Source organism: Marmota marmota, unplaced genomic scaffold (genome assembly GCF_001458135.2).
Source record: "Marmota marmota marmota unplaced genomic scaffold, marMar, whole genome shotgun sequence".
In the NCBI taxonomy this organism is placed as follows: Eukaryota; Metazoa; Chordata; class Mammalia; order Rodentia; family Sciuridae; genus Marmota; species Marmota marmota.
In genome coordinates, this window is record NW_026000261.1 from 9,330,635 (window position 1) to 9,340,480 (window position 9,846).

Consider the following 9,846-nt stretch of genomic DNA (forward strand, 5'->3'; position numbering starts at 1 on the left):
ATGTTGGGCTTTATTGTACTTTAAAGCTGATTCATTCAATTCATAAACGGCTTCCGGATTCTGTATGCATATAGTGATTTGTTGTTTGGTCTTAGGACTTTATGTTTAGGTTAGGTGCTATAATGGTATGAGGGTTAGTATGTCTTGGCTACTTTGGAAGATTGCTCTACTGAAGGGGGATATTAACAGGCGATTGGATCAGGGTGTTTGGTAATAGCTAGGTATTTAGGAGCCCTATAGACAGCCTCGAAACAATCACCTATTTGCATTCAGACAATTACACATAATGGAAGATGTAATACTTTGGATGAAAGTTGGGGGGAAGGAAGGTGGTCTTAAAAAGAAAGAGGGAGAGAGAGATAGATAGAATAGAGGAGAATGGAAAGAACAATAAAACTTGAAAAGGGATAGAAAGAAAGGAGGAAAAGGGCAGAAAAAAACTAATAAAATAGAAATTTCAAAAAAAATGAAGTCTTAGAGATCCATTTTCTTCTCTTCCAGTAGGCGGAGCTGTGCCCTCCGAGCCCAGCTTCTGCCCTCTATGTGCTGACAGCAATCCCTGTTAGGCAGCTCCTGGGAGTCTCTCAATCCTGTTAGTCCAGAGCCATTTCACTTCTCCGCCCCCTCCCCCCTTCCTCCTGCCAGCCAGCCAGGCCCCAAGGATCTTGTTACACTTGCAGCCCCACTGCGTGCCCTATTTCCCGAACGACTGAGCACTCTCTCTGTCATTCATCTAAGCCCCAGTGCTGTGGAGCGGTGATCTGGGAACCAACAGTTTAATTTTTCCAGACCCCTTTGGTGGGCACGCCCTCGGAAACTGGTGGCTAAGACCTTGGGTGTCACTGCTGGTGGTAAGGGGAGTTGGGGATCGAGAATCCCCTCTGCTTCCCTCAGCCCCTACAGTCACGTCCACTCCACTGGCGTTAGGAGGAGTTAGGGATCGGGAGTCTCCTCTGCTTCCCTCCGCCCCTACAGTCACGCCCATGCCACTGGAGGCAGTGTGAGTTGGGGGTCGGGAGTCCCTCGGCCCCTAGAGTCACACCCACAGAGAGATTTTTGAGGTTTCCCGGCTGTATGTATCTGGTGGGGATGGGAGTCATACACCTGCTAAAGCGGATTCCGCTGGGAAGGAATTCTGTTGGCCGAACTCTGGTGATGTCACCTCTCTGCTATGGCGGGCCCCAGGCTCCTTGCCGGAGTGTCCAAAGGGAGGGGTGGGACTGGCCTTTCTCTGGTCTGACCCGGTCTCGGTTGGTTCCGGGTTCGCTATTTCATGAAAGCTTGGTTAGAGACCTCTTCATAGGGTCCCTGCTCCGCGCCTGCTCAGCCGCCTCGGAGGATGGTCGCTGCGCAGCAGCAGCGGGTTGCGGGTCTGGACCTCTGCGCTGTGTGGCAGAGATTCACTCGTCTGGGGCAAACTGTCACCTCCAATAATCCTACTAATTCCCGGCAGGTCTCACTTCAGCGGAATTTTGGTAGAAGTTTCTCAGCAGGTAGAATCTCAGCGTATTAATGCGACTCTCTGACCCTGTTTTTGAGGAGGTACTGAAAGCGCTGCCTCCCCGCCCGCCGCCATGTTGGGTCCCTCTGTGTTTGTTTGTTTGTTTTTTACCACTGCATCCCCAGTGCTTAGCACAATACCTGTCATATAGTAGAAGCCCAAGTATTTTGGGGTTTGTTTGTTTGCTTGTTTGTTTGTTTTGGTACTGGGGATTAAACCCAGGGGCTCTTAAAAACTAAGACCCATACCCAGCCATTTTTATTTTTTACTTTGGGACAGGGTCTTCCTAAGTTGCTCAGAGCCTTACTAAGGTGCTGAGGATGGTTTTGAAGTTGCAATCCTCCTGCCTCAGCCTCCTGAGCTGCTGGAATTACAAGCTTGTGCCACGGAGCCCTGCTCCAAATATTTTTTTTTAAATAAACAAGTGAATTTACCTATATAGAAACAATAGCAGATAAATAATGCACAATTTTACCATTAGGGATTTGAAATACTCATTTAACAGATAAGCATAAATCTCCTATTCATTGTCTAGGAACATGCTAAAGTTACAAGAACACAAAAAGACAAAATAGAATTCTTGTGCTGATACAAATTACAGGCTAGTTTAATGAAAGAGTTATCCTCTCAATAATTTCATTTATAGAAATATACTTTCTTTGCTTATCTAACATATTTTTTTCAGTAGATTGTTTGAACTTTCTGATTTTTACTATTATTAGAGGATATTTTGTTCCATGATTGCTTATCTGTCTCAATTTTTTTTGAGCTGATTCCATCTGTTAATATTTAAATGGGGGGTATGTACCACCTTTCTAGTAGATTAATAGTGATAGTAGTAGTAGCAGGGCTACTTTACTAGTAGTAGTACCATTATTAAGAAAAGTAAATAATAATTATAGTGGCAGTGGTAATGACAGAAATAGCTATCATTTACTTCATCTATCTCAATTTTTTCCAATTCTACAAGATAAAGATATACAAACAGATGTGAGAGGGGAGCCTCAGAAGAGTTAATGATTTACCAAAGATTATTCAGAATATAAATGATAAAGAAAAAATCTAAAACCAAATCTTTCTTATTTTAAATCCTGGGCTCTTTCCACTCCAGCATATATAACATTTCTCAGTTCTGTTTCCTGTGGTCTCCCTGCTAATAGACTTGAACATTCATTAAGTAATTTGTTACTGATTTTACAGTACATATAATCACCAAGGAAGGTTGCAGGTTTTGAGGAACAAAACATCTTTGAATTAGAAAATTGACTTATGATCTAATCACAAAGAGTATAAATATGGAGTCTACTAATGTTAGTTTGAAAATTGTCCTCTTTTGATGTTAATTATGAAAGTTATTGAAGAACATAAGCTAATGGCTTTTAGAAAATGTCAAAAAACCCATATATTGCCATAGTTGTGCTTGAATGACTTTTATAAACTAGATCAGCATAATTTTCTGAAGGCTTTACATTAATTTGACTTAAACATTTCAATTATAATGAAGACATTGATTAAATTTGGCATATAAAAATCCTTCAAGGCAAGACTTAGGACTAAGTTAGACACTGTGGAATAGTAGGAAGCATAGAAAGCAGCACTACAATGGGGAAAGTCCCAAAATACCTATTGTCAAACTGTGTCTGAGCTTCTGCTATCTTACCTACAGAATGAGAGAATCAAATTATATGCTTATCAGAGTCCTTTCTAGTTCTTATCCAAGCCTAAAGGTAACTTAGATTTTACTGGGTAAATAAAAAGTCTGTGTAGGTGTAATTCCAAGCAATCAGAAATCAATTAATTAATTTCAAAAGAAGTATTCAAGAATTAGAGAATACTTACATGACAGGACTGGATAGGCTTATGGTCTCTTTTGCAGAAGCTCCAAAAAATAACAATAACTATCTCTCAATCATCATTTTTTCCTAGCTCTCTCCACCATCCAGACCTACAGAGGCCAGTTGGTATGATTAGGTGTTCCTACAAGCTCCAAGCAAGCAATGGAACAGCAACTATCATAGTGTCTAGTAGAGATATTGAAGAAATCTTATTCAAATTGAATTAAGATTGCTGGGTGCAGTGGCGCATGCCTGTAATCCCAGCAGCTCAGGAGGCTGAGGCAGGAGTATTGCAGGTTCAAAGCCAGCCTCAGCAACTTAACAAGGCTATAAGCAACCTAGTGAGAACCTATCTCACAATAAAAATTTAAAAAAATCAAAAAAGGGCTGCGGATGTGGCTCAGTGGTTAAGCAACCATGGGATCAATCCCTGGTACCAAATAATAATAATAATAATTAAAATATAAGAAAGAACTGTCTTCAGATTAGACTGCACAAGGGAAGACAGACCTTCTGGGATCTCGGGGGAGGGGGGACACAGCTAAGCAGGGCTTTCACATAGATATGAGGACTTTCAGTTTAGAAATATTTGCCCAATGAAAGATAAATCATAATATTTTGTAACACTTATTTCCTAACAGGCTAAGAATATGAATTATTCTTCCTGACATTCAAGGCCCTCCAGTACTCAGGTCTACCTTCAATGTTTTCCAATGTAGTCTCCTGGCTTTGCTCAGTCATTAAACTTGAGAATGTGTGAATTATAAACTTAGGAATCAGAAATTGGTCTTTAAATTCCAATTCATTCCCTCATTGGCTGTGTAATCATTGGAAAGTTACTTAATATTGATTATTCTTTATTTCTTCACTAATAAAATAAAAATACTTACTTCACAGGGCTTTTGTGAACTTGTCATTGAATAAGATGTAGAAAATTATAATAGTTATAATATATTATGAACTAATTATTTATCAGGCAGTATAGTCCTTTCATTGTATCATACTTAAGGAGTTGCCCTACTGTTGGTAATACATATCCAAATAAGAATTCAGAACAGGGAATCTAAAAGGCATTATAGAGGATGTTGTTTCCTCCAGATGGTCAGTAAGCGATGAGTATCCCACAGGAAGCTGTGCATGTACACCAGAAGTCTAGGGACAGGCCCCATGTAACAATCCAGTCTAGCAGACTTTTATTTAATAGCAGACCCAGCAGCAAATTTTCCATATCAACACTTTATTCTTTCTAGATTTTCCTTTGGGTGTAAAAGTTGGCAAATCATAAGAATTCAAAAGGAAATTTCTTTTTTTTTTCATTTATGCTTTCATTAGTGCATTATAATTTTACATAATTGTGGGGTTTATTTTGACATGTTCATAATGCCTATAACATAATTTGCTCCATTTCAATTCCCAGTATTACTCCCTTTCCTTACTTCCTCCCTGCCCCTTATTTCCTTTCTCTATTCTATTAATTTATTTTTTAATTTGTACATTACAATTATACCTAAATTCTTTTTTTTGCATTACAATTCTTATTACACACATATAGAGTAGAATTTTTCATATCTTTGTATATAGAATATGTTTACACCAATTCATGCCTTTATACATGTACTTTGGTTTTTTTTTTGCTTTACAATTCTTATTACACATATATACTTCAATTTTTCATATCTGTTTTTATATAAAGTATGTTACACTCAATTTGAGTCTTCATACATGTACTTTGGATAATGATGTCCATCACATTCCACCATCCTTGCTAATCCCCTGTCCCCTCCCTTTCCCTCCCATCCCTCTGCTTTATCTAGAGTTCATCCATTCCTCCCATGCTCTCCCTCCCTACCCCACTATGAATCCTCCTTATATCAGAAAAAAACATTTGGCATTTGTTTTGTTGGGATTGGCTAACTTCACTTAGCATTATCTTCTCCAACTCCATCCATTTACCTGCAAATGCCATGATTTTATTCTCTTTTATTGCTGAGTAAAATTCCATTGTGTGTATATGCCACATTTTTTTTTTATCCATTCATCCACTGAAGGGCATTTAGGTTGGCTCCACAGTTTAGCTATTGTGAATTGTGCTGCTATAAACATTGATGTGGCTGTGTCCCTGTGGTATGCTGTTTTTAAGTCTTTTGGGTATAGTCCGAGGAGAGGGAAAGCTGGGTCAAATGGTGGCTCCATTCCCAGATTTCCAAGGAATCTCCATACTGCTTCCCATATTGGCTGCACCAATTTGCAGTCCCACCAGCAATGTATGACTATACCTTTTCCCCCGCATCTTCACCAATACTTATTGTTGTTCATCTTCATAACAGCTGCCATTCTGACTGGAGTGAGATGATATCTTAGAGTAGTTCTGATTTGCAGTTCTCTGATTGCTAGAGATGCTGAGCTTTTTTCATTTATTTGTTGATTGATTGTATATCCTCTTCTGATGTCTGTTCTGTTCCTTGGCCCATTTGTTGATTGTGTTATTTGGTTTTTTGGTGCTTAGCTTTTTCAGTTTATATATCCAGAGATTAGTGCTCTATCTGATGCGTGAGGAGTAAAAATTTGCTCCCAGGATGTGGGCTCTCTGTTTACCTCACAGATTGTTCCTTTTGTTGAGAAGAAACTTTTTCGTTTGATTCCATCGCATTTATTGATTCTTGGTTTCAATTCTTGTGCTATAGAGTCTTATTAAGGAAGTTGAGGCCTAATCCTACATAATGAAGATTAGGGCCTACTTTTTTTTCTATTAGACACAGAGTCTCTGGTTGAATTCCTAGGTCCTTAATCCATTTTGAGTTAAGTTTTGAGCATGGTGAGTGATAGGGGTTTAATTTCATCCAAAAGGAAATTTCATGTCACTTTCTAAAATGTTGAACTGGAATGGTGGGTCCCACATTTACTTGTTGTGTGGCCTTATGGAAGTTTTATAACTTATCAAGTCTGAGTTCTTTACCTAAAAATTAGGGCCTGTACTTTTCAGGTTTGTGGTAAAAATTAGAAATAATGTATATAAAGTTATTAATGTGATCCCCAGTTTATATAATAAATAGCGACTAGGTTTACCATGACATTAGTTATATTCTTCTAGCTCTAAAGATTCAAATGTCAGCTAAATGCAGGATGTCATTACATATATCAGCAAAATACAGGTACAAACATCGTGCTTGATATTTAACAATTTGATGAGGCTTGGAAAAATCATGATGAGTAGCTTTTTTACACTGTCATGATTCTGGGGAAAATCTGTAACATAAAGCCAAGGAGCTGCATTTTGCATTGATCTCCATAGCAATCATCAATTTCCCCACAAAATTTAGTACTTTATTTTATCCCATTCTATATACCAGGCAGACAGCTCTAAAATGTATATATCCAGCCCACACTATTCTGTGAATACAAGACTCATATATCTAATTGTCTAGTTAACATTCTCTAGAGGATATCCAATAGATAGCTCAAATAAACATGGTCAAACAGAGCTCTTAATACACCCCACAAAATGTGGCCTCCTTCAGTCTTCCCCATTTCAGTAAAAAAAAAAAAACACCACTATTGTCCAACTATTTCTAAAATCAGTAACAAAAGAACCATCATGAGAAGGTATAAACATATCTATCTTTGCAGTTATATTTTGAATCTTCCTGCTTTTTAAATCTCTATAACCATATCTCTAGTCCAAGCTACCATCAACATATGATGTTCCCTCTGAATATTTTCACTCATTGTTCACCTTTTTGACTACTTCTTAACTTTCAGAGTCCAGTTTAAATTTTATTTTGCATCAAGTAGATGGTCCCCATTCATAGTCTATTTTCCATTTTATCAGGTATTGCAATATATAACTATATAACTAACCACATATTTATTAATTTAATGCCCCCCAATATACTTCAAGCTCCATCAGGGAAGACAACATATCTCTCTTTATTCCCCACATTTTTATTTATTTATTTATTTTGGTACTGGTGATTGAACCAAGGGTGCTTAACCAATGAGCTAAGTCCCCATCCCTTTCTGTGTTTTATTTTGAGACAGGGTCTCACTAAGTTGCTTAGGGCTCTACTAAGTTGCTGACACTCACCTCAAACTTGCAATCATCTTGCCTTAGCCTCCCAAGTCACTGGGATTACAGGCAAACATCACCATGCCCAGCTTTGTTCACCACTGTTCACCTAGCACAATAAGCATTTGGTGAATATTCAAAGAATATTAAATGTATTATTTGTGGACCCAGGGTTTGATAATACTGCCTTAGATAATAAATACTTATTTACATGTCCTCAAATGTACTTAGCACTTTTCACCTCAAATGATGGTGAAAATTATATAGCATCATGAGAATACTTTTACTAACAAAGAATGTATTGACAAATGTTGGATTTTAGGAGCAAGAGGAATTAGGCAGTTAAAATATAATTTAAAATGTTTTTTATTAAAAAAATTAAAGCACACTTATTTCTCACACAACTAACATGCCAGAATTATGGTGAAGCTATGATGCCCTAATCATTAAAATTGAACAAAAATTCGGGTTATTAGTCTAATAACTTCTGAATATTATTATTACTGCATTCCCATCTTGCTTACCCAAACTCAGGTACAGAGAGTTATCAGACATTATAGGTGGGCTCCAATTCAAAGGATCCAAAATACATAAAATATTTAAATCCACTCAACAAACATATTAAGTGATTACTATACCAGACACACAAGCATGTGGTTTTCCAGGCAATTCAGACATGGCAACGTGCCCCATAAAAAATCAACTTTCTTTCCCTACAGAGCCATGCCCATGCAGGTCATCATTCAGATTTTTGCATCTGGTGTCTGCCAGTTGCTCCTCAGGATCTCTGCTGAAGCATAGTGCCAACTCAAGGAGACATTTCCAGCTACATAAAGTACTCTTGGTACCAAGAAATGATTTATGGACTTGAACTGATGAATTATTTTCCCATTTGACAGCCAAAGGAGGCCATTTAACTGCCTTTACAAACTACTAGGGATGAATCATAATGACATAAAGAATTGCCGGACAGGAAAAGGCCCCGACATGCTTGTTCTGTGGACTCGTTTCTACTTAGCTTTGTCTTAGCCGCATTTGCTCTTGGCTCACTCACCATTAAAATGTCTTGCTGGCTGCAAAACTCACTGTACAGTCAACAGCATTTGTTCTGACCATATTAATTGACAAATTATTCTACATGACTGCATCTCCTTTAATGAAATAGTTCTTCCTGAAATCCCTATTTATGTGGCTCTGTGCTTAAGTTTTTCATAGCCCTTGGTTAAATTGCTGATTTTTAAAATTCATCCTCTATTAAAAAATAACTATATTAACAATAGCAATTTGTCTTTGGCTATTTATCAGATTACTTTCTTGTGGCAAAATGGCTACAAGGTCACCTTTATAACTTATTTAGTAATAATGATGATGATGATGATGATGATGATGATGATACTAATAATTATACTAACATGAATTGCTGAGTACCTTCTTCCTAGAGAGCATTCATATATTTTCTTCAGTTAAAGATATCAACATTATTCTACCTGTATACATGGGAAAGACACTGAGGTTCAGAGAAGCAAATTAGTTTTCTCAAAATCACAAAGCTAATGTCAGAATCAGGATTTGGGTCATAATATTCTGGTTCTGAAACGGACCATGGGAGCAAAACAAGTTTGTTTTTTTTTTTTAATTTTTCACTGGTCTTCTCCTAGAATAAAATTCTTGTTTCACTGAGCTCCCTTTATTTTTGTGTATGTGCATCTATGTACATGTGTTAGAAGCATCTTCCTGTAGATATGTTGCTCAGCATAAGGTCTCATCCTTCTACATATAAGAAAATCCGTTCTAGTCAAATGAGATCATAGTGCCATGAGCAGTTCATAGTTATATAAGCTTTTACTAGTGAAAAGAACTCAAGTTTTGTAAAACAACAACCACCCATGTCTTTAAAGGATCATCATTATTTGCTGTAAAACATTTGGAAAACTACCTCCCAAATTTCAATTTCCATATCTGTAAATTAGGGATGAAATAACATATCTCATAAGATTTTAGGATGACTAAATGTGATCATCTATGTGAAAGCACACAACCCTACTCTTAGTTCCATAATTCTATGTGGTATTTATGTATAAGGGTAAATCTTTGTATCAGGAGCAGCAGATCTTGGAGGACATTAATATAATTGGTAAGCCCCTTAGAAAAGTGGCTGTATAGAAACAGAGATATGAAAAAAATTGTTCTATATGTGTAATAAGAATTGTGATGCCATCTCTAGCTGTCAGAGAAATGCAAATCAAAACCACCCTAAGATACCATCTCACTCCAGTAAGATTGGCAGCCATTAGGAAGTCAAACAACAACAAGTGCTGGCGAGGATGTGGGGAAAAGGGTACACTTGTACATTGCTGGTGGGACTGCAGATTGGTGCAGCCAATTTGGAAAGCAGTATGGAGATTTCTTGGAAAGCTGGGAATGGAGCCACCATTTGACCCAGC